The sequence below is a fragment of the Podarcis gaigeae genome (genome assembly GCF_964106915.1).
Source record: "Podarcis gaigeae genome assembly, chromosome: 7".
In the NCBI taxonomy this organism is placed as follows: Eukaryota; Metazoa; Chordata; class Lepidosauria; order Squamata; family Lacertidae; genus Podarcis; species Podarcis gaigeae.
The window spans coordinates 72,267,628-72,293,562 of NC_139683.1; the positions used below are offsets into that span (position 1 = coordinate 72,267,628).

The following is a 25,935-nucleotide window of genomic DNA, read 5'->3' on the forward strand; positions in this document are numbered from 1 at the left end:
CATGGATCTCATTGAGTTACCTCAGTATTATCAAAACCACATTGTCATTTCAAGGAACTGAAGGAATATATTTTACCTAGGTAGTTGTTTTTCCTATTGCTACAGGCAGGAAGGTAAATGGCGTTTCCGTGCACTCTGGTTTCCATCACAGTGTTCCGTTGTGCCAGAAGCGGTTTAGTCCTGCTGGCCACATGACCCGGAAAGCTGTCTGTGGACAAACACCGGCTCCCTCGTCCTGAAAGCCAAATGAGCACCACAACCCATAGTCGCCTTTGACTGGACTTAGTTGTCCAGGGGTCCTTTACCTTTTTTTACCTTTACAGACATGAGGCAGAATTTGCCAAATTATAAGACTTAATTTCTGACTGGCTGAAAAATAAAATAAAATACACAACAACAGGAAAGTTAAAATTTTGCTTTGGAACTTTGTCTTTTAAGTATTAACTTCAACTTTAAATTTGGCTAATGGATTTTAAGGCAATGGTATTAGGTATCAAAATGTACTGGTCCAGGAATAGCCGTAGTTGGCTAATCACCCTAAGCTGGGCATAAGTACTCTTAGTCACAAAAACCATTTGAGACTCCAGTGACAAGTTGCAATCCAGAAGTACCTCCAGACTATGAACATGTTCCCTTGGGGGACTGCAACCCATCCCAGAACACATCATATACCTGATTCCCTGACATAGGAATCACCTACCTACAACAGATCTTACCGAGGCTTATCGGTCCCATCCAGTCCATCACTGCTTCGAAACACCTGCCCAACATTCACACACACAAGTCATCACTTGATGCTGCAGTTGGAGATAGATACACAACCCATAAATTTGTGGAGTGAGTGGATCTGGTTTTGAGATTTTTATTGCAAATTTGAGTTCGATTTGTAATTTTACCTGCAATATTTCCTTTAGATGTTCAGAAGTATGACAACAAAAATACCCATACAATTTTCATTGAGACTGTCAGTTGCTGATCTTTCCCCCCTTCTCCTTTCCTCTGATAATTTGTCTAAAGCATCTTGCAGTCTATGATATTCTTCTTTGATGTTACCTCAAGTGAGGAAAAGATTAAAGCCAAGCTAGAATTTATTACAGGTGACACTTCCGTGACTCTGGGCCATCCATCCTTTATGAAGACTCGATGTCAGAACAAAGTCATCACAAATTATAAAATGCCATTCCATCCAAAGAAGGAATGCCAAATGAGGTGATGAAATGTACTGCTGTACAGTCTATATCCTTCTATATAGGGTAAGGCAAGAGGAACTGGTTATTTAATCTAGGAGTTAGATCCGATTAAGAAAGCACAAACCTATTTGTTGTCTAACCATTTATCCACACTATAGGGGATATGTGATTAAGCAGTGCTCAGATTCCATAACTCCACCAGATCCTTATGGACCATTTGGTTCAGTTTAATCATAGAATCATGGAGTTGGAAGGGACCCAGAGGGTCATTGAGCCCAACCCTCCATAATGTAGGGATCTCAACACATAGTTCCCCATCCAATTTGAAATCACAAAAGACCTTGCTTAGCTTTGCAAATATGCTAGCAGTTCATTGCTGTGCACTATCAAGCTGTAGCTTGCAGCAGAGAGACACCAAGAGTGGTCCAACCATGAACAAAGGAACTTTGCTCTCAAACAAACCTCTATTGAGAGACCAGGTGCTGCGTATTTTAACATGAATATCCAACAAAGCTAATATAAGCTGATGAGATGAGATTCAGAGGAAAGGAAAGCAATATGTTTGGCACCAGCTTGGCTGCACGTGTTGCTAGAAGGAGGTGTAGCAGATGCCATCCAACCATCTTAGGTATCCCACTCTGGATTTGTGTAGGGTTTACTCCTTAGTCTTCTCTTCTCTTGAAGATATCCCTCAAGGCAGCGGAGGTTTAGGATCAGAGTTTTTCCTAGATGAGCTACCTTCCCAGGCTAGCGAGATCCATCTGCCACTCACTTTCCTCTACAGCAAATGCAGAAACCACCTCCTTGACCATTCAACCCACTATTGGTCTTGTCTGCTTAATCTGCTGAATCCTGTCTTCACATGCAAGGAAGTCCCTAACTCAACAAGGGTACCCTCACCTGGTTTAGCCAACCAGTTGATGCCATTCCCTGGGAGTGGCCACTGTCACAGCTGCCAGCTTCTCTGAGCCACAGGTGAGAGCTGAGCACAGGGTGGGGACCAAAGGTAGACAAAGTACAGCAGAAGGAGCACAGCATGTCCGGTGCCAGAGGTACTGCCCCTCCCCTAACACCCCATTCACACACACACACACACACACACACACACACACACACATATATTGACACCCTTTTCCAGGAAAAAAATATTTCCCTTTCCACTTTTGTTCGTTTGCCATCTGTGCTGAGCAATGCCACATTGTGCTGTATGATTGCCAGTGCTTTTTTTAAAATCCAGAAATCGAGTATCACTTCCCCAGTGCTGTTCATGGAGAATCACATCTTTGTCACTGTTAGGAAGCAGAGGGAAGTGGGTTGATAAAGGAATCCTCCATGCTGTTGAAACGCACCTGCTTTGTCTGCATTTTAGTTATACGGATTCAACAAATGCCACATTATTTTAACAGCAAGTACAAAAGTGGACGGGACGCGGGTGGCGCTGTGGGTAAAAGCCTCAGCGCCTAGGGCTTGCCGATTGAAAGGTCGCGGTTCGAATCCCCGCGGCGGGGTGCTCTCCCGTTGCTCGGTCCCAGCGCCTGCCAACCTAGCAGTTCAAAAGCACCCCTGGGTGCAAGTAGATAAATAGGGACCGCTTTCTAGCGGGAAGGTAAACGGTGTTTCCGTGTGCAGCTCTGGCTCGCCAGAGCAGCGATGTCACGCTGGCCACGTGACCCGGAAGTGTCTCCGGACAGCGCTGGCCCCTGGCCTCTTAAGTGAGATGGGCGCACAACCCCAGAGTCTGTCAAGACTGGCCCGTACGGGCAGGGGTACCTTTACCTTTACCTTACAAAAGTGGACAGCTGATTTAAAACTGGTGGATTGATAAAGAAAACAGGACATGGGTCCTACCTTACAGACAACAGTCTTCTGCCTGAAGTGTTGTCTGGTCCAAGTCCAGCTTGATGCCGAAGACCCATAAAAAAGGAGATCAGAAGGGACTTTGAAGTTGTCCAGCAACAGTTTGACTGGTCACATGCTGACAAACTTCCCCCTCGGGTGAGATTGTATTGTATTTACAGTTAAATTATAGGAAGGATTTCTAAATCTGCATCTCCACATCTAGGTTAGAATATGCAAATGTTATACAAATCTCCATCCTGAGATATCTGCCCCCAAATGCCTGCTTTGTGGTAAATCTGCAAGGTTCATTGCTGTTAGGTACAAATGCAAATAATTAGGGTGCTTACAGATGGTTGTTTTATTCAGCGACCAGGACTTTTCATGCATAGAAAGGTGTGTTTTTCCTCAAATTGTTGGGATCATAGTGTCATCTTGCATCCTCCCTCCGCCATTTAATTCAGACATACCCCTTTCCACGGAAAATCCAAGAAGCTTTTGTAAAAAAATCTTTAAAACAAAAAAAACAAAAAACACCCCTTGCCCATAACCCATCTAGGATATCTCAACCACCCATTTAAAACATCAGTTCCCATCTAGAAGCTCCTGAAGAGAATCAAAGACCTTAAGATTTCACGTACAGTGGTACCTCGGGTTACAGATGCTTCATTTTACAGACGTTTCAGGTTACAGACTCCGCTAACCCAGAAATAGATCTCAGGTTAAGAACTTTGCTTCAGGATGAGAACAGAAATCGTGCAGCGGCAGCGTGGTGGCAGTGGGAGGCTCCATTAGCTAAAGTGGTACCTCAGCTTAAGAACAGTTTCAGGTTAAGAATGGACCTCCAGGATGAATTAAGTTCTTAACCCGAGGTACCACTGTAATTTATTCCACTGGTCCTCACGATGAATCAAACAAAGCTGATGTAAAGAGGTGCTGGGAGTATGGTGAATGGGAAGAGTCCAGGAAGCCTGAAACAGAAATATTTAGGAGCACTTCATGTTCTTCCTGCCACATGAAGAATAGAGCAGGCATTAGAAAGAAGCAGCAACATAAAATAAAGTCTCTTAGCTACAGCTTGCTTGACTGTTATGAATCCTCTCTTAACAGGAAGACACCCACAGCCATAACTCCAGACCTAGAGGAGAGACTTAACAGTGCAAACCATGAAAGCCTGCCCATAAATAAATCCAACTGAGTTCAATGAGGCTCACCCTCAGGCAAGCATGCATAGGATTATAGCCTTAGGCTGCAGTTCCAAACATACATACTTAGGAACAAACCACATTGATTAAAGGGAGAATTATTTCTAAGAGACATAGGGTGGTTTGGCTTGGTTGTAGCACCAGCGGAGAATTGAGGAACAACAAAAAAGAGTACAGCTGCAGCGCAACAGCTATTATAAAATTCTCTTCTAAATGTGTGTCGTGGGGACATACATGCTTTTGTAATTCAGCTCTCAGGAACTCTCGTCTAAAACCAGAAAGATCCTCTAAAATAGGGTTGCCGTATTTCAAAAAGAAGAACCAGGACACCAGTTGCTGAGCTTTTTTTTAGAAGAATCCCAAAATTTTGGAAGAGCTTGAAGCAACCCTGATGACTTCTGGGGACTCAGATGAACTGATAACAAACTGAAATATTGTTTTCTTCACAGTTTTTCAGCCTTCCTCTAGCAGGGTTGCCATATTTCAAGAAGTAAAAACCCACTCCGAAAATTGTTGAACTTTTTCCTTTCACTTGCCACCTTTTGGGACCCTCCCCCCCCCCCCCAGTAATCCAGTAATGCATGGGAAAATGCACAAGAGAGATGGGTCCTGGGGCATGGGTTCTGCCACAAAGTTACAGCTCTTTTCCTGACCAAGTATCTATGTAAGGGATGGTCGGAAGTGACGATAGTGGCCTTCTGCATAGTCGCTACTAAATTTGACCTGAAACCAAAAATATAAATACCTTTAGAAACATGTTCAAGGGAGTTTCAATGTTTCAGTCATGCTACTATGTTATGCTGCTGTAGATTGCCACTAAAATGTTACTCAAAGTGGGATTCGGGGAAGAGGTTTGTTTTGAGCTTCCTACTTAGGCAAAGCTTTTGAGTACAGTGGTACCTTGACTCTCAAACACTTTGGTTCTCAAACGCAGAAAACTTGGAAGTAAGTGTTCCAGTTTATGAACAATTTTCAGAAGCCGAACATCCGATGCGGCTGTTGGCTATTGTTTCTGGACCACCTGCACCAATCAGAAGCCACACCTTTGTTTTCGAAGATTTCAGAAGTCAAACAGACTTCTGGAATGGATTAAGCTTGGTGCTTTTGTTTTTGCTATTTATTTTGCGTTTTTTGTTTTTGAGGCTTTCTTGGTTTTTGTGACTGTGTGGAACCCAGTTCAGCTACTGATTGATTGATTGATTGATTGTGTGCCTGCAGAAGTGGATAAAAGCCCCATATCCAAACAATGACTATCATCAGTGCAGGTAGGAAAAAGAATTAATTTAAATTTTTATCATCTACAATACCGTCTTATTTATTTTATAGTACAGTACATTGATTATTGCTTTCATTTTATGGATCAATGGTCTTGTTAGATAGTAAAATTCATGTTAAATTGCTCTTTTAGGGGTTGTTTTTAAAAGTCTGGAATGGATTAATCCGTTGTGCATTACTTTCTATGGGAAAGTGCACCTTGGTTTTGGAACACTTTGGTTTTGGAATGGACTTCTGGAACGGATTAAGTTTGAGAACCAAGGTACCACTGTAGTTTCAAGGGAAGTTAGAGGAGTTTGGGTAAGGCCAACAACATTTCTTGGGGTGTTTCACATTTTTGGCTTATGCAGCTTCTTGAGACTACATCTGAGAGCCCAACCACGCCCACTCCAAGGCCTGAAATTAACTCAGGTGAAGCACACTGAGCTCCTTCTTCCTTGCTTTCTGAGTGTCCTGCAGGTACGCAGGTTTGGGCTTCTAATTCTCTGGATGACTATAGGGGAGACTGGAAACATGGCAAGCCTGACAAGGAGTCTTCTGTGAGTCATTATTCATTTCCTTCCTGTGAAACCAACTACCTATCAAAGCTGCCACAGAAAAGAAAAACCTTCCAGGGACAGAGGGAGAAATTCTATTTCAAAATGAGCAATCAAATTATCAGAGTCTCTCCACTGGAAATCTGCAGCGGATGACTAACGGCTGCCTGCTGCTCATTACTTCTATCAAAAGATGAATGGAGGCTCTTTGTGTTCTGCGATAACTGTTGAAGTTTCCATTTTGCCTTTTTCTATTTTTAAGAAGTAGTTACAGATCAAGAGAAAATGTTCTACATTAATAGAGCCGCATCAGGATATATCCTCCCTCAGCTGCCTTTTGGAGGCAAATGAAAAAGCCACGCATTAGCATTGCTGCTTCTCCCGTAACATTTCTAAGTGACTCTGCTTCCCATTCCAAGTTCTTCATTATTCTGAATTGCATTACATTCCGTCAATGCTGAGCTGAGCATGAAGCACCCAGCCCCCCCCCAAACAATTTGCTGCAGAAATAAGATAATGCGGCTTGATGGTGTGCATCCATTAGTTAATACCTGAATAATAATAATAAAGCCTTATAAACATATTTCACTTTGGTTACTACTTAATGATTCAGATGTTGCAACTCCAGTTGGATCCAGCCAAGTAGAAGAGAGATGGAAACTTTATTATTTTGATTACTAGAGCAAATATGATGGGAACAGAGAAATTTATCAAACAAGGAGTGGTGCGGATAACAGGCATTCAGTGATATTCTGCCTTGCTACCTAAAGCAAAGCTTCAACATGAGTTCACTTTGGATAACAGAATGTATTACTTATAATTTTGGTAGACACTCATCGGTTATGGCAGTTTTAAGCTTTTTCTCTTTGGGGCTCTTTGGGGCCGAAAAGAGCATTCATGTCCAAAGTCTGCTGGGCATTTAAAATTGGCATTGTACCATTGCTAAGACTAAATTGTTTAGTCAAAGCACTGATAGTAAAATAAGACAAAATATCCAGCCCAGTGCCAGTACAGTTCACATGGATTACATTCTCTTTGCTTCATTTAAACTTTATGCTACAGTTGACCCATCTACAACAGAAGCCTCATATACTGCATATAAAATTTAAAGATTCCGACCTCTGATGAACCAGGGTATCGTGTTTTTGATGGCAGGATTCCAGAAAACCTTGCTTGCAGGTTTGTCTGTTCCAGGTAGGGCAAGCCCTTTGTCCTCTCAGCTGATGCTTCATTAAAGTGTCGAGTAAAAGGAGAGGTGCTCTGTTCTGCCCTGCCCGGCCTGCAAGAAAGCAGAGAGATTAAAACAATTCGCTCCACATTTCCAGGTAAAAGATTCAAGCCTCTGGGTTATATCCAAGGTTAATCATACTTGGAGTAAGCCCATTGATATTAATGGGCATGTTTAACTTAGGTTCGTCAGTTTTCAGCGTACAGAACTGAAAAGACCATGCAGAAGACAGGAAGGAAAAATCTCTAATAGCACAGACCAGAAACAGGTTTACTGCTATGTGACAAGCTATTTCAGTGTTACTTTCAGGTTTTGAATGAAATGTACAGAATGCATCGGTCACTGGAAGCTGCCCACAGAGTGACTGGGGAAACCCAGCCAGATAGGAGGAGTATAAATAATAAAATTATTAATAATAATTATTAATTATTAATAATTATTATTATTATCACTAAGCAATTGGATCCAGCAAACCAAGGACAAGCAAATTCTTTTATGGTATCTTTAAAAGAGTGCTCATATAAACTTGCATGTTGTGTAAAATCTAAATTCTTCGCCAGTATTTAACTTTCTTAAAAGATGAGCTTTTGCGAAAAAGCGAAACTTGGGTATACTTGGAAGCCATGCCTCAAAAATGTATTCTGGACCATCAGGAATACATCAGCTCAGTGCCCACAAATCTGTGTTATGTACCAATTGGACAAGTACTCCGAATGGTTGGAAAGCTAAACAGGTGCTTAAATTTCTGGCACTGAAAAGCAAAATGGCTTGAAGGCGCTTAACATTGGCTGGATCACGTGCAAAGTCGGCATCCGTCTGGAAAGAAAAATACACTGCCAGGAACAACTGGTGCCCAATATTGTTGCCATGAATTAACACTTGTAAAAATAATAAATAAATAAATTTTAATTTAAATCCCGCCCATCTGGCTGGGTTTCCCCAGACACTCTGGGCGGCTTGCAACATATACCGTGGTACCTTGGTTTTCGAACGTCTTGGTTGACGAACATTTCGGTTTTCAAATGCAGTAAACCAGAAGTAAATGCTTCGGTTTTCGAATGTGCCTCGAAAGTTAAACAGGAAACGCGGCTTCCATATTGAGACTTCCGTATTGAGTTTTCGGTTTTTGAACGTTTCGGAACTTGAACTGTCTTCCAGAACGGATTACGTTCAAAAACCGAGGTACCACTGTTTAAAAAAATCAAACATCAAACATTAAAAACAAAAGATCCTATACAAGCAACAAACCAATGTATCAATAGAAACCAATAACAACAACAATAATAAGAGTAACAACAACAACAACAACAGTTTACAGTTACAGTGGTACCTCAGGTTACGTGTTTTTGGGTTGCGCACCGCGCTGAACCCAGAAGTACTGAAACGGGTTACTTCTGGGTTCCGGCACTGGCACATGTGCAGAAGCACTAAATCACACTTTGCGCATGCGCAGAAACACTGAACTGTGACCCGCACGTGCACAGACACAGCACTGCGGGTTGCAAATATGCCTCCCGCACGGATCACGTTCGCGACCCAAGGTTCCACTGTATACCCAAATTAAAGTAACCACCAACCCCAATTAAACATTTAACCAACACCAGCCTGACAAAAAGGAAACAGAGGTACCCAAATTAGAACCATTTAAAACATTTTAAAACATTTGTAACATAATTGTAACTTAAAAGCAGAAGAAGAGCGTGCTGGATCAATCCATTGTCCCAGCTATCCCAGCATATTTACTATATTTAATAGAACCCAGCTACTGAAGCACGGCTTCTTTATGACTATAGTTTATGAATTCAGTGCTTGATATGTGCAATTCAACCCGTCTTCAACTACCACAATATACAATTATATCTAGAAGCCCTGGGGGAAGTGCTGATTAATTAAGAGCCTAAACCTGCATATTGCTGAGAGTTATTTCCAATGTCCTATGAATCCTTAATGGCCAACAAAAATCAATGAAGATTTTGCCCACATACTCTTCATGGGTGGAACTCAGCATGACAAAACATCTTTCCAATATATCTGCCTACTGAGGCACACCACCAGGTAGACAATCCAAAAGCGATTAACATACTAATTTCAAGCCACTTCTGGACATTTTATTTTGTGGAGGAGCAATTGGCAATTTGGAGAACATGGAACCCGACATTTTTAAATCTACCTCCTTTGAGATGGCTTTGATTAAGTGACGCCAACACTGTGCACAGATTTCTACATATTGCACAGCCATAAAAGCTGGTACTACCATACATTCTGGAAAGCAAATGGGTGAATCGATTAGAATACAAGCAGAATGCAAAAACTGAACCACACTGGCTATTTACAGTTTGACAATGCTGTTAATGAGGGGGAAAATTTGCCGCCAAAATTGTGGGGCTGAGGAAAAATTGGCAGGTTCTGTGATTGGGCACAGAGACAACCAACTGGCTCTGTTATGTTTTTAGCTTGTAGATATTGAGTACATTTCTTCTCTAGGTCAACTTGTGCACCAAAGTATGTTGAAAAAGAGTATGTAGCTATCATCATTACAAACGTCCTAGCATGAACATCTGTACAGTTTTTATAACTCACTCATTGAGACTGACCTGTACATGAAACTGTCTGATTCTGAATGCATCTGGTTGCGCGTCGAGGTCCCCAAGACACCCCCCAAAGAAAAACACAATTGACACTTAATTTTTGTTTAAGGTTGGGTATTGTTGGCCAATTGGTGCCAAAGAAGGATAGAACATTTTTTATGTATGCTACAACAGCAGCAAGAATACTCATCGCAAAATATTGGAAGACACAAGTTCTACCCACCTTGGAAGAATGGCAGATGAAGGTGATAGACTACATGGGCCTGGCAGAAATGACTGGCAGAATCCGAGACCAGGGGAGAGAGACAGCGGAAGAAGATTGGAAGAAATTTAAGGAATATCTTAAGAAACATTACAAAATTAATGAATGTTAGAATGACGTTGGTTTAGAAATTACGTGGTTTCCAGCTGTAATGGATAAGTAAAAAGAAAAGAAAGACTAAAAATTAAATGAAAATTAAGGGGAAGGATTTGCTGAATTAATAAATTAGAAATTGGAATACAGAAAGGGGAGGTATGAGGAAGTCGGGGAAGTAAGTTATAAGAAAATAAGGGATTGAAATTATACTTGTCGACAAGGTTAAAATTCATAAGACTTTCAAGAACCATATTCTCAGAAAAGCAGTGTTTAATGTCTGGACAAAATACAAAGACTTACTGGAAAGTAAAACTCCAAGGTGGCTTTCACCATTGGAAGCTAAGGCCCGGAAAAGACTCAATATGGAGGCCAAATGGCCGAAGTATTGGGAAATTTTAGAAAAAGATGGAGATAATTGGAAATTGCAGAGTCAGGAGAAAATGAAAGATAAAATGCGAGACTGGTTGCATTACGCTCAGATCAAAGAAGTTTTTAAACTTGACAAAAAGTTAGGATTCCAGGTGGAAAAATCGAAGTTAGAAACTGAACTACTAGAGCCCAAGACTAAGGTACTTTCTAGAATGTATACCTTGCTGTTAAAATGGAATACACAAGATGAAACGGTCAAATCGGCTATGATAAAGTGGGCACAGGACATTGGTTATAACATCATGTTTGAGGACTGGGAGAGGTTGTGGACTACTGGGCTGAATTTCACTGCATGTAATGCTTTGAGAGAAAATGTTATGAAAATGATATATAGATAGTATATGACCCCAGTCAAACTTGCAAAAATATACCACTTGTCTGACAACAAATGTTGGAAGTGTAAGGAAAATGAAGGAACATTCTTTCACCTCTGGTGGACCTGCCCCAGAGTGAAGGTTTTCTGGGAAATGATATATAATGAGCTGAAAAAGGTATTTAAGTATACCTTCCCTAAGAAACCAGAGGTCTTCCTTTTGGGTATTGTCGGCCAGAAGGTGTTAAAGAAGGACCGAACATTTTTTATGTACGCAACAACAGCAGCAAGGATACTCGTCGCTAAGCATTGGAAAACCCAAGATCTACCCACGCTGGAAGAATGGCAGATGCAACTGACAGACTATATGGAATTGGCTGAAATGACTGGCAGAATCCGAGACCTGGGAGAAGAGACGTTGGAAGAAGACTGGAAGAAATTTAAGATTTATCTACAAAAATATTGTAAATTATATGAATGTTAAGGAGGATGCTAGAATATAAACAACTGGGCACCATTGAGATAGAAGAAGTGATATATGAAGATAAGTTAAATTTAAGAAAAGACAAATTTTTGGAAAAATTTAAAGTTATATTTAATTCTTTAAGATTTGAATAAAGGATATCAAAAATTAGAGATATAATATTGGAAAATTAGATAATAAGAATCGAAATAAGGGGATAAATTTGCTGGAAACATTTTCTTGGCTAGGAACACAGGAGCGGGAGATGTGAGGGAGTCCAAAGAAGTTAAGAAGACTATGTTAAAAGATATGTTATATTGTATTGTTTATTGGAACTGTAACTAAATTAAAAAACTGCTAATAAATATATTATAAAAAATGAAATTATACTTGTCTTTATTTTTTGTTTGTATTATTGTTTTGTTTTGTTTTTATATAATTTTTGAAACTTTAATAAAAATCTTTTTTTTTAAGAAAAATTTGTTTAAGGTTTTTGGCATAATTTTGGCCACAACTTTATTCAAATTACAGCAATGTGAGTGGTTGCTTAGGCCAGTGTTTCCCAACCTTGTGCCTCCAGATGTTTTTGGCCTACAACTCCCATCATCCCTGACCACTGGTCTTGCTAGCTAGGGATGATGGGAGTTGTAGGCCAAAAACATCTGGAGGCACAAGGTTGGGAAACACTGGCTTAGGCATTGGTAGCACTAACTGACCCCGCAAGGGGACAGCTCTGACATTCGCACCCCCGCGAAGTCAGAAAGGGTAAGTCACCTGGGGAGAGAGACAGGACTGGGAACCATGCCTCACCTCTCCCCAGAATGCTCCCATGGGCTTGCGTGGCCCTAGCCCCTTGCCAGGGGGTTCGGACAAAAGCATGGCGAGCCCCTGGGTTCCTTTAATGGAAAACCCTTGCAGCAGCAGCAGCATACATGTGCAATCCTGGATGCGAGTACTCAGAAATAAAACTCCTTGAGTTCAATTGGGCTTACTCTGAAGTATATGATTGCAGGCTCAAAGGCTGAATCTGAGGCACCACTTCTCAGCTGCAAACCCTCCTTCCAAGAAAATTATGATGAATTGAGAAGATAGAAAAGTAGGAAAGGGTTCTGAACACCCCAGTAATGCAGTAATTAAAACTGAATACAATCTAACTTTCCCCCAATCTTTCTCCTCCCCCCCTTTTTCTGAGCTTCACTTTTCAGTTCAGATTTTTTCCCCTTCTCAGCCACAAAACTGTTATTATCACCTCTCCATGCTAATCCTTTCTCTAGCTGACTAAGATTATCACTTCTTTCTTCAAGGTTTGGCTTTTCACCCTTGGATTCTCTAATTGGCTTTCCAGCCCTCTGATCCTACATTATTTCTTCTCCATAAAACCTCACCCTGTTAATGAATATCTTGGCCATACATCTCCCTTTTCAATAAAAGCTTCGTTTTGCCAGGCCATTTCCCCCTTTTTTTAGAAGTTCTCAGATTTCACTTTGGTGAGTAATACCTTGAATTTATAGCTCACAAAGTAATTTTAAAATTCTATCCTCCCCCTGAAATATAGATGAACATAGTGGCTAAATCACAGTTGGCTTACAATGTCAACTTTTCATCCGGACCTCAAGATGCCCATGGCATTAGTTAATTCCACTATTTACAAGATGCCATGACATTTCTGATTGGAAACAACCCAGCTGAACAGAGTTACAAAAATCAAATGAAATTACATGATTTGTCAGGGAAGGATCCGGTTCTGGCAGAGCAAATGCACATTTCTGCATCCAGTCTTTGGCGTTTCCAATTAAAATGATCTCTGGTAGGAAGGCTAGAACTGATCTCTGCTGTCAGTCAGTACAGCTAGCAATGGACTAGATGAACCAATGTTCCAACTCATACAATGTTCCAACTCATGTTCATACAGAGCTGCACTCAGGCATTTACCCTATGCAAACAGAAGATGTGCGTGAGAATGCACACTCATTAGTTCCTCCTCCCTATGTGTCAGAGACCAGGTTGAGAAGAGCTACTCTGATGAGGAATAGTGGGGGGCCTACCCCTTCCCCTGCTCCTGACCAGGATCCTGAAGTTGCTGAGGAGAAGTGGAGCTGTATAGATTTGGAGCAGTGGTTTGCAGGGGGACAACAGTTGGGCAGAACCGGGTGGTCCCCTAGTGGACAAATAAAACAAACAAACAAGCAGATTTTGGTTTATGGGTTCAAATGGGCCACAACTTTATTGGTTACAGATGTGAGTGGTTTGGCTTAGACACTGGGTGAAGCCTGGCTATATCTCGACTCCTGCCCGCCTGCTGGGAGCCCAACTAAGGGTAAACCACCAATAGGAGCCGCCCTAAGATCCTTACATCAAATAGGGGCACCCTGAGGAGACCCCATTAAGGTCGTGCCATGGCCCTAGCCCAAGTCCGGGCATCGGACAGGATCCAGAACCCCGGATCCCTTTAACATGATACCTTTAATGAGGAGGGGCAGGCGGAGACTACAAACTCCCCTCCATCCAAGCAAAGGCTTACATAATGCCTAACCTCACAAAGTTGTGGTGATTGCTATGAGGTAGGCAAAAACCGAATGGTGGAGCCAGTTGCCAAGGGGAAAAAATTCCTGCCCAGTCCCAACAATATGGCAACTGACAATTAGTCCATAGCAAGGTTTTCTGCATCAAAGCAGAAAAAAAGGGCAAGGAGTGTGGGAGTTCTGATGAACAGTGTGAGAGGATGGCCTCTCTGCCGCACTGGAGGTTAAATTCCCTGCAGACCACCCCTCTGTTGGTGCTGATTGGTTGGCAAGGGCCCCGCCCAGCGCCGACGGTGCAAGGAGGCGACAGCGGGGAGCATGCCAGTCTCCAACCCTCGGCTCGAGAGCCAGTGTGGTGTAGTGGTTAAGAGCGGTAGTCTCGTTATCTGGGGAACCGGGTTCACGTCTCTGCTCCTCCATATGCAACTGCTGGGTGACCTTGGGCTACTCACACTTCTCTGAAGTCTCTCAGCCTCACTCACCTCACAGAGTGTTTGTTGTGGGGAGGAAGGGAAAGGAGAATATTAGCCACTTTGAGACTCCTTCGGGTAGTGATAAAGCGGGATATCAAATCCAAACTCTTCTTCTTCTTTTCCAACCCTCGGCTGGGTTACACAAGGCTTGGGGCCCAGTCACAATGCCACCCACCAAATAATGTAAGTAGACTTAACACATCAGTATAGAGAGAACTTAGCTTCCAGATTATAGGTCATTGGTTTCTCTCACACTTGTTTTTGTGAACACAAACACCCACTTGACATACACAAACCATGAAAATGTATGAAAAGGAGACGTATGGATTTTATTTGCTACTCACCTTTTCATAGGTTCAGGGTCACTAACTCTAGTTTGCTGTATAACCATTACAATGGAGGTATGAGAAAGACAGGACAATAGCAGAAAATGGCAGAGTACGTGACGACTGCCTTGAGTTGCCATGCAAATGCTTCTGCCTCTTTAATGGGACATGCAAACATTTGCATGACAGGACTAGGAAGTGGAGCACAAACAGTGAAAGATAACAGAATATGGTCTTGCGGGCTAAGTTACCTCTTTGTGTAATTTTCGGTAGTAGATCCTGTGAAAACCGCCAAAGGTATCAGTTTACTTTATTTCTTCTCAAGCTAACACCTGTTTTGGCACCACATTCAAGATTCTTATATTAAAGTGTGTTCCACAACTGCCTATTACAAGTTGCCAATGAAATTTTGCAGACTTTACAGGTTCTTCATCAGGTGAAACATCTGAGTAATTTCAAGGGAGACTAGAAGAGTTTGGCTAAAGCTTTATTGTTATGGCTAGTCATGTAAAAAAGGAGATTTAAAAAACACATAGAGGGGGGGAAAACCCCACCCAAAAAACTTGTGGTCCAAAATGTGCAACTCTGTTACTATAGTTCACAAATCCTTCTAATATTTCTTCACGAAATCAATTGACGTTATGTTAACATTCACCATTAAATTAATTCTTCAGTCCTTCAAGGATGGTAAACAATTACATATTGATCTCCGGATGTCTTGTGTTTTCATGACTTATACATTTGAAGGATGCCCCTGGTATTAAGCGAAATAAGTTAGAGGCATTTCTTAATGTCAAGCTGCCTACCTCAATCTAAGCTATTTAAATGGCTTTTGTTCATTTTGTAAAATCAATGAGCACTTACTTTCCCAGTCATGTTGCACCATTGAAGTGAAGGAGAAGTTGTCTTTGTATTGCTGGTTTGGGGCCTGCTTTTCAGACATACAGTATTTCCTTACATTATACAAAGCCAAATCTTATATCAAAAATGTTGACTGTAATATCAGTGTACACAGGGCTCAGATGAAGGTTTAACAGGGGCCAAAAAGAAAGGAAGGAAATCAGTAGTAAATGCAACTTTGATGCCAAGTGAAATTAACATGGAAGGGGCGGTTTCAATTTCCAGCATCCACAAGTCCTGTCTTCAGCATCCTGTTGCCGTGGGCTGGTGCAGCACACACACACACACACACACACACACACACACACACATCCTAGGAGTGTAGGAATTTAAGTATTGAGTTTAAAAGATAAAATAGATATAGTAAAATAAAAGAAGAATTCCCTGGATGCCTAGATCCAGTTTCGGGGGCAAGTACTCTTTGGTCAGGGAACTCCAACAGAGATTTAAAATTGCAAAATATGCAGCAAAGCAAAGCATGGAAATATAGGCTGTTAGAAGGGGACATTTTAAAAGTCTTCCAAAGTTCCCCAGTCCCCTATAAATAGTTACCTGTTTGGTAAGTTAAAATTGTTTACTTACAACCTCTTTAGAGGTCAGATTTATGTCTTTTAAGATTCATGCCCTTTTCCATACAGCAAGAAAAGATAGGCACTATAACTTAGGTTCCAAAACACATTTCTCAATTATTTGCATGGAAACACAAATATGGCTTGCTTAAACCATATGGAGCATCCAGCTTACACCTCCTCAATGGTAGAATTCACATGGTGGAAGGGAGGAGACGATGTGCTTGGTAACCCTTCTTCCCAAGCTGAGGAGAAGTGATCTAGCTAAGCCTTGGCAGGACAGCTTGCTCTATGGTCTTAACTCCTCCAGAGTGAAGTATGTTGGTTATTGGAGGCTGATTTGTCCCACAAGGAATGCACAGGTGGAGAACCTGATGTGGGTTGTAATCCTTTGGAGCAGTCAAATACAACATTCCTTGTTTCCCTAGAGTGGGCACAGTCCCACTCTATACTTACTCCAGTCAGTATAGCTTCTTGTTCCACTGGTCTGGAGCGTCCTCCCCCTGCATGTGAACAAGGGGATGGCTGTGACCCTGGCTGACACCATAAAAGAGCGGAGTCACATAGCCATCTTTCTCTCTTAATGCCATGCTGCTCTCCTGTGGCCATTTTGTTCTCTTGATGCTGTTCTCTTAATGTATTTTGCTTTCTGCTGGCTCTCAGCCAGCAGCACATGGGCTCAATCCCCATAAGGGATGAACTTACACTATGTTGTGTAACGACAAGCTAAAGTCTGCCTTCAGGGGTCATACTGTGAACTGAATGTGAGTAAACGTCTTGTTACTATTAAGGAAAGACTCTTCTGTCTTTATTTTTTTAAGAGGGATCAAAGGGGACACCCGGAATAATCCAGTCTCATCAAGCCAGACTGGATTGCTTAACTAAAGAGATTCAAATGAATCTGCAAACTAGCTTCCTGCTGTATTGAGGGGAATCTGCTCTGCTACATGAGCAGTGTGGTGTAGTGGTTAAGAGCGGTAGTCTCTAATCAGGGGAACCAGGTTTGATTCCCCGCTCCTCCACATGCAGCTGCTGGGTGACCCTGGGCCAGTCACACTTCTTTGAAGTCTCTCAGCCCCACTCACCTCACAGAGTGTTTGTTGTGGGGGAGGAAGGGAAAGGAGAATGTTAGCCACTTTGAGACTCCTGAAGGGGAGTGAAAGGCGGGATATCAAATCCAAACTCTTCTTCTTCTTCTCACTAGCGTGAGTGAAGGAAGAATAATATTTAATCAATCTACCCTACTATCCTTCTCACATTCCCACACCTGAGTCCCTCTAGGTGTTGCTGGGCTCCACTGTCCACCATCCTTGACCATTTCCCTGACTTGCTGGAACTGATCAAAGTTGGCATTCAACACCAATCTAGAGGGCCATATCTTCTTGTAGGGGTGGATACATTATTGCAGACTCCAGCTCCCAGGTTATCTGGGATTTGGTAGCAGTCAGCTACCATGATGCTGATGGGTAGAGTTATGTCAGCACAGTGCACAAGTGAAAGTCAAATCTCATGTCCTAAATTGGTGAACAGCACAGGGGAAAAAACACATATTAATAAAAATATGCAGTGAGGAATTATATCTTGTTTTCACTCTTTCTAAATCACTAAAGCAGTGCCGAGATATTTGCCTTTCTCCCTTAATATTTTCCAGAATTATTCCTGACATGACAAGAATTGAGAATCTGCCAAGCTTGATTTATTGGTATATAATTAGAAGGGTAAGACACATTATTCAACTCCCCAAACAAAATTCAAATATCTAATTCAAAGAACCATCACCTGAGCAGCTAGAAGCTCTGTCTGCGTAATGAAATCCCTCGCTGCCTTTTAAATATCCAGGAAATGTAATGAGGACATCTCAGAATTAATAAGAAAGCCATTTCACTATTAGTTGTAATATCTACTGTAATGCCTTTAGCAAAACAGTTCTTCTTTGCAAAACAGAACACATTTTAGAAACAAAAACAACAAAAAACCCAAAACATGAGAGCAAACACTAATTTTGGCATTAGCTGGAAGGAAATCAAAATAAGACGGATTTCAAAAGAAATTGCATTTAACAGTGTTAAGCTGCATTCAAAGTTCTTCTCTATTACACATGAGAGGCGGGGCTGGATGAGGCACACATGTCCCTCAGGCTGGACCAAAACAGGTCCACCAATCTCCACCTGTAGAGGGATGCCAACATCACACCTCCTGTGAAGAACTCTCTATTTCAGCCACAAACACAATTCTCATTGGCAGTACCCCACAGAATTTTCCCAAATGGGGTGTTCCATAGGCAGGGGAGGTGTTGAACCAACCAGAGACCCACCAGATCCCAAGCTGGCATCAGTGTCATTACTTGATGGCACCAGACTCAATCCAGGCCTACTTGCTACACCAACTCCAGTTTGAGTTTTCTCTGTATGGCTGCAAAATATGTTGAGCAGCAGTATTAGATAAGAAACAATATGAAAATAGGTATAGACCAGGCTTCCTCAACCTCAGCCCTCCAGATGTTTTGAGACTACAATTCCCACCATCCCTGACCACTGGTCCTGCTAGCTAGGGATCATGGGAGTTGTAGGGCAAAAAAAATCTGAAGGGCTGAGGTTGAGGAAGCCTGGTATAGACAAAGTTAGTGGCTGAAGGATTGAGAGGACTCATTTTATGTCCAATCCTGATATATAACTTATTGTGAGTTCCAACAGATGCAATCCTTGTTCAAAGAAGGGTCTATAAACAACAAAAGGCGGTGAAATGTTATCCAAGGAAGAATAGAAATATTGATGTAAATAAATATCAAAAATAAATGTTGACACTATTGGGGTGACAGATAAAAGCACATTCATATTTCATTTTAAAAAGCTCAGAAAGCAGTAAATCAAAGAAACATTTGAATATTTAAAATCCGCTCATATAGACGTCACTGCATAATCCAGGAGAAAGGGAAATCCTGTTTTCTGTCATGGGTGTATTAATATTGTTCCTTAGATGATGGAGCAATGTCCATCCTAAACTTAATACTCATCATCGACAGGCATGAACAATGCTAAGCTGAAACCTAAACTTGGGCCTAATTCATGCATAAAAAAGAATTAATGTAGTCAAGACAGAAAAGGCTATCAGTGGCTCCCATCCATGATGGTTAGGCTCATAATGCTTCTGAAGACCAGCTGCTGAAAACTACAAAAGGGAGAAAATGATCTTGTGCTCAGATCCTGCTTTCAAGTTTCCCGCAGAGATTTGGTTGGCCACTGTGAAAAGTGGATCCTCATTTGGATGGGCCTTTGGCCTGATCCAGCAGGATCTTCTTATGTTTTTTAGACTGTCCATAACAGTTAGTGTTGGACAATGAGGTATTAAAATGAAATTTAGTACAGAAGACTTAGGGAAGCTGATTGAATTTGATGCCCCTTTCTTCCAAGTGGAACATGTAGGGAAGATCTAATTTTATCGGGACGGAGTCTGAGGAACTGAGGCAAATAGTGATGACAAGAGACCCAAGTTCTAGGCCTTGTTGTTGTTAATAGTTAATTGTTAATTGGTGCCCGAACTTGGCAGACCCACTTATTTTGTTTAGGTGAACCATTTTCTGCAACAATTTAATTTCCCCTTTGATAATTTTGAAATGCATTTGCTGGGGAGCTGAAGATGTGAGAGTACTGTTGCAGCCCTGTTTAGGGAAGTTTTTCATGTTTGATGTTTTATCGCTTTAATAATAATAATGATAACAACAACAACGTCATCATCAACAACAACAACATTCTGTTGGGAGCCACCCAGAGTGGCTGAGGAAACCCAGCAAGATGGGTGGGGTACAATATATTATTATTAGTAGTAGTAGTAGTAGTAGTATTTACTTGTGGGCTTCCCATGGCCATCTGGTTATCCACAGTAACAGAATGATTCAGGCAAGCCCCTGGATTCCTTTAACGGAATTCCCTTTCCGCAGCAGCATTGGAGGGGCAGGCACTGCCAATCCATGCCCCTCCACCAACCAATTTTTTAACCAATGCCTAATCACAACCTTACAAGTTGTGACGATTTGCTACGCAGCAGGCAAAAACCAAATGGCATCAGCCAATCAGCCAAGTGGACAAAATTCCTACCAGGCCCCTGCCCCAAAAGCAGGCGACCCCATGATAGGCATAGCAAGGTCAACCAGGAGCCCTAAATTAGGGTAGGTGGGCAGGTGATCCGATGCACACAGCAAAAGTGCCTAGTCAGAGCTGGGTGGCTTCATTTTATAACCTTTGGTCCAACCCCCTAAATGGCAACACCAAAATTTGCCCAACAACCCAACCGCCCAATCACTGCGGATGGTCATCCAAACTAACCCGCCCAGCAATAGAGGGGTGGCCTTCCAGACCCCACCGCAACACGTGCTCTCTATTAATGAGAACACGCTTTCTAAAAAAAATGTTTAGGGGTACTTCATTTGACTCAAGAAAAATCACCATTTTGTGGTTCAAATTGGGAAAAATAAATACACTCAATGGACAAAAGTACAAAGATTCACAAAATGTTTAGGGGTATGCGTACCCCTGCGCCCCCCCCCAAAAAAAACCACTGATTAGAGTGACAAGCTTTCATGTCACTAGTCCAGATATTAAGTAAGGAGAGTTGTGGGGAGGTCTGAACAGGTGATATAATTATTTTAGATATTTTTTTCACTCTTCCGATACGATTCCCCAATTTGTCTCCCATCCCATCTCTCTTTGAAAATTCAGATATTGGAGTTTAGGTTGGTGGACAAAAATTGATCACCACCATCCATTTCAAATATCAACCCTAGCTTAACTAGGACACCCATTTTTCAAAGGAGGGATGCAAAATAGATTGCAAGAAGTGAGACATTAAATAAAATGTCACTGTGTTGAGTCTTCCTGTTCATACCACCTTTTCCAGTATAGTACTTTCCATCCCTGCTTCCCTCACTTTTCCATGCTCAGTCTACATTTAATTTTCTTTGGTTCCTCCACCCTAGTCACTTCTGAAAACTTTGGCTTATTTGTTTGTAATGCAACATCTCTTTTGAACATGGAGATATTCAGATGGAATCTGGTGTGCACGTCTTGCTTCTGGAAAAAATATATTAGTGTTGCCATATTTCAAAAAAGTGAAAATCTGGACACAAAAGCTGTTGCACCCCCCCAAGAGAAATGAAGTTTTTGAGCTGGGGGGGGGATTCGCCAAAAAAATCAACATTTCTGAGATTTTCGGAGATTCCACCATGATGCTATTTTTGGTGGATGAATCCCATTGTATGATATCCATATAATATAGAGCAGAACACAACAATTCCCTTTGGCTCTGAAACAGCACCATGGAACTTGGTCTATACATATGCATGGCAGGGATTTTGAAGGAATTCAACACTGTGAATTCCTATGCAAAAGATGTGATGAACACCTTTTGCTCTAATGCACAGATCAGAACTTGGTTATCCACTGGATTTCTCACTTCTCTGAAAAGTTGCAACAAAATTCTTAGCAGCTTCCATGTATCAAAATGTACACTTAAGTAGTGCATTCTGTGATAAAGCAATCATTTAGACACATATTTTATGAGAGGGCTTTAAAAAAGTAGAATTTGATGGTGGTGGGAATGAAATTCAGCTATGGGTGTTGTCATGAATGAGCCAGCCACCAAGGAAGGTTTGCAGCCAGCCCCTTCTGAAGGGTTGCAACCAGATCCCAGTGAAGGTTTGCAACAAGCTGAAGAAAGCTGCCAGGAACCGAGAGTGTTAATTGCCAGGCAGGATGAGCATCAGTGAGTGCCCAATCCCTTGGAATGCCAGTGGATAAGAGAATGGCTGGGAGTGAGCTGGAACCAACGCTCTACTGGTGCAAACAGAGAAGCAGTTTGTCAGAACAGGAAGAGATTGGGGCTGAGCCAATCCCTCCTTAGAATAGGCTAAGGGGAGGGCTAGTAGACCAGAAACAAGGCAAAAGGCGCAAAGTGAAAAAGTTCAGTATCTTTTGTAACCGGAAGGAGTCTTCAGAAGGGTCATCATGATTGATGAGACTGGCGGCTTGTTAGAGCCGTCCAGTGAACTCTGTTTTTGCAATAAATCTTCCTTTTTAATTAACTAGAGCTTGCTGTGTTATCAAGACAGGAACAGGGACTTCTGACAGGTATGTGAGTGTACTTCCTTCAAGCGCTGCGCATGCGCGCTCACACGTGCATGCGCATGCGCTTATTTGTTGCAGTCATTCCGTTCAGTTTTAGTTTTAATAACAATGCATGAACAATGGGTACAGTGCTCCAGGGATATTTCATTTGCAAATCCAACTGACATCGCACAATAATATTTTGGGTCATTTGCACTGCATTGTCTTCTCAGCTGCAAAAATCACTGCTCAAATTGTGCCCCAACTATGTGAACGTTTGAGCCTGTGACATGATTTTAAAGCTGCATCGGGGGGGGGGTATATTCTGACACTCAACAATGACAATCTGTATAACGCACTACAAATTTGGAGCCAACAGCAAAGCGATCTGCCGTGTGGCCTATTTATTTACAATGTTTTGAGTGCTCTCCTGCTATGAGATTTCTCATATCAAATGCTTCCATTTTCCAACTTCCAAGTGAGTTTGGATATATTCAATAAACAGCACAAGGAAATAAGTATTAAATGTAATCTTAAAACCACAGGCAGATATTTTATTATAAAAAAAGCAGCAGAGAATTTTATCAAATCTTCCACAGAAATCTTTAGTAATGAAAAAAACAAACAATAAAGTACGGGGGACATAAAAAAGTAATATCTGTGTATGAACATAGCAAGGAGATAAAACAACATTGGAAATTTACAATATAAACCAGCTGAATGCTGCTTAGCTATACAAATCCACAACTTATTTCCTATAGGCTTTTGTTTTATTTCCTATCCCACCGGTGAGTTACGATATACAGTATTAGAAGCTCAGTCTTCTGTTGAGGTTTTTTAAAATATATAGAGATCCCACTTCAAGCAGGAGGTATGTCACACCTAGAAAGAGGATTCTGAGAGTGCTTAGTCTTAATTCTTTATTGAATCAAGGACAAAATGGCCCCATTATAGATCCCCTTTCCCATGATAGACTGCTCTGCTAGATACCATGCTCTTGCCTTGCACACATGTTCTTAAAGAGACAGGATATATGAGAGAGAGGGGGGGGGAGGGAGGGAGGAAAATGAGACACACATAAAGAGACACACGGGGGGGGGGGATGCTATAAATAAGTCATAAATTAAAAAGCTCCATGTAAGAAAGCTCCATAAAAGAAAAAAACTCCATGTAAAATTACATAAAATGTTTTTTGCTCTACAGCGGCATCTGGTCTGGCATGTTTAAATGTTGTTTTTTGACTAATGTAGCTGAGTCCAGACTCGGAAATATATTAATTTCTGTCCGTCCTTCTAATGCCTATGTATAAAACATTAGACCCTTCTACTCTTCTCTGAAATTAGTTATTTTCTATTTTTGCCAGGTGAAGATCTCTATTTTGTATCTACTTGGCCTCTTCGGGAGATGCCAGGGATTAAATTTACCCATTCAGTTGTTACTCCAGGCATTTTGGCGACCACCCTTCTGGTCCTGGCTGATCATTTTGTTTGGCCCATCATTTTGGGGCTTTAGTGATCTGGCTCTGTGCCTGGTAATAGATTCCCATCTGCCAAAAGAAATAGTTGTTGCTTTTTCTTGTCTTCCTTTATTTACAGTTGGCTTAGGAAAAAGTGCATTTCCCCCTCTTAATGCATCTTGCTGCAACAAAGTTTGAGACCTCTCTGCTTAAAGTCAATTTCTCTTGGATCCGTTTGTGGCGATTGTTTCCGAGTTTCTGTGCAATACGATTAATTTCATTACTCCTAGATGCACGGATCCCCTTTAGCTCTTGTTGTTTCTACCCAAGATCTCATTATCTCATAGTTTCCAACCTCCTGGATTCATAACATGCCTTTAATTGCTGCATGTATTTTACGCATAAAAATTGAACTTTTTTTTTATTGCTCTGGGACTGATTTCAAGAGAGATGAAATTTGAATGTTTTGAAATATGCAATAAATTATCACAAGCACAAAGGGAACGTTGGGCATGAGGAGAGAAATGTAAAGCACACAAGAAGGCAAAATATTATTATTTATTATTAGGGAGTGCATGTTTGAAACCATCCATTATCAATTCGGAGTCACTGCTAATTGCTGCCACTGTGTGGAAATCTTAAAATGCTTGGCTGGATGTCATTAAAATAGCCGGAGGGCCGGTTGAAACTTGTTGGCAGCTCATTTGCAAGTGGCTGGAATCACACAAGACTACCACCAAGTTTGCTCTTTGGCAGCACTGCTGCAGAGATGCTTCTCTTCATGAGTTTCTACCTTCCAGGTAAAGGCCACATGCGATTATCCCAGTGACATTACAATGAAGTGCATGACCATGGCTGCTTAAAACTGAGACCACGTTGACCAAATAAATCAAATGGTATCTTTGAGAGAACAGCTAAGCCACAAACCTAGAGGCAGATCCATGTGGTTCTAAGGCATTCACTTCAGCTTATGAATCTGCCTTGTGTCGAATGAAAGAAGAAGAAGAGGAGGAGTTTAGATTTGATATTCCACCTTTCACTCCCCTTAAGGACTCTCAAAGCAGCTAACAATCTCCTTTCCCTTCCTCCCCCACAACAAACACTCTGTGAGGTGAGTGAGGCTGAGAGACTTCAGAAGAAGTATGACTTGCCCAAGGTCACCCAGCAGCTGCAGGTGGAGGAGTGGGGAAGCGAACCCAGTTGCGTGTCGAGGTCCCCAATCCACCCCCCAAAATAACTCACAACGGACACGTAATTTTTGTTTAAGATTTTTGGCATGATTTTGGCCACAACTTTATTAAAATACAAACTGTGAGTGGTTGTTTAGGCATTGGTTAAGACTATCTGTCCCCCCGCCTGGGGACAGAACTGACTTCCGGGCACCACCGAAAGACAGTGCGGGGGAAAGCAAGTTGGGGAAGAATTGGAGCTGAGACACAGACCCCCAACTCTCACCCGCCTGCTCCCAAAAGGCTTGCCGGCCCTAGTCCCATTCCAGGGATTGGACGAAAAGATGGCAAGCCCCAGGATTCCTTTAATGGAATTCCCTTTCCGCAGCAACCATGGAGGGGCAGGCCTAGCCTATCCTGAACCCCTCCATGGAGGGGTAGGCCCAGCCTATCCTAACCCCTCCTCCAGCAGATTTATAACCAATGCCTAACCACAACCTTACAAGTTATGACGATTTGCTACGCAGTAGGCAAAAACCACCCAGCCAGCCAATTTGCCAGGTGGAAAAATTCCTACCAGGCCCCTGCTCAAAGGCAGACAACCCCATGACAGGCATAGCAAGGTCAACGCAACAAACCCCTTATTCTAGGGCGGGTGGGCGGGTGATCCGTTGCACACAGCAAAAGAGAAAGTACAAGGTTGCGTGCAGAGTATTTAAACCTTTTACCCCTCCCACCAAAATTTCAACATAACTTTTGCCCCAGCAACTCGGTAATCCAATCAATGCCCCCTGGCCATCTTGGAGAACTTACCCAGCAACAAAGGGGTGGCTCAGTAGACCCCACCACAACACGTGCTCTCCCTGAAGGAGAACACGCTTTCCCCAGATTACAAGTCCACTGCTCTTAACCACTACACCACGCTGGCTGAATCAATGAAATCAGTGAAATGAAATCAGGCAGATGGTTGTCCAAAGCCACAGACGGAGGTCTTCCTTAGC

General features: G+C 41.9%; 1 long non-coding RNA gene across 1 annotated transcript in view; it reads right to left on the reverse strand.

Moving 5' to 3' along the window:
• The window catches only part of LOC310848415, a 667,736-nt gene that overhangs the window by 633,102 nt on the left and 8,699 nt on the right, over nt 1–25,935 (reverse strand). The gene's annotated exons all lie outside the window — the stretch shown is intronic.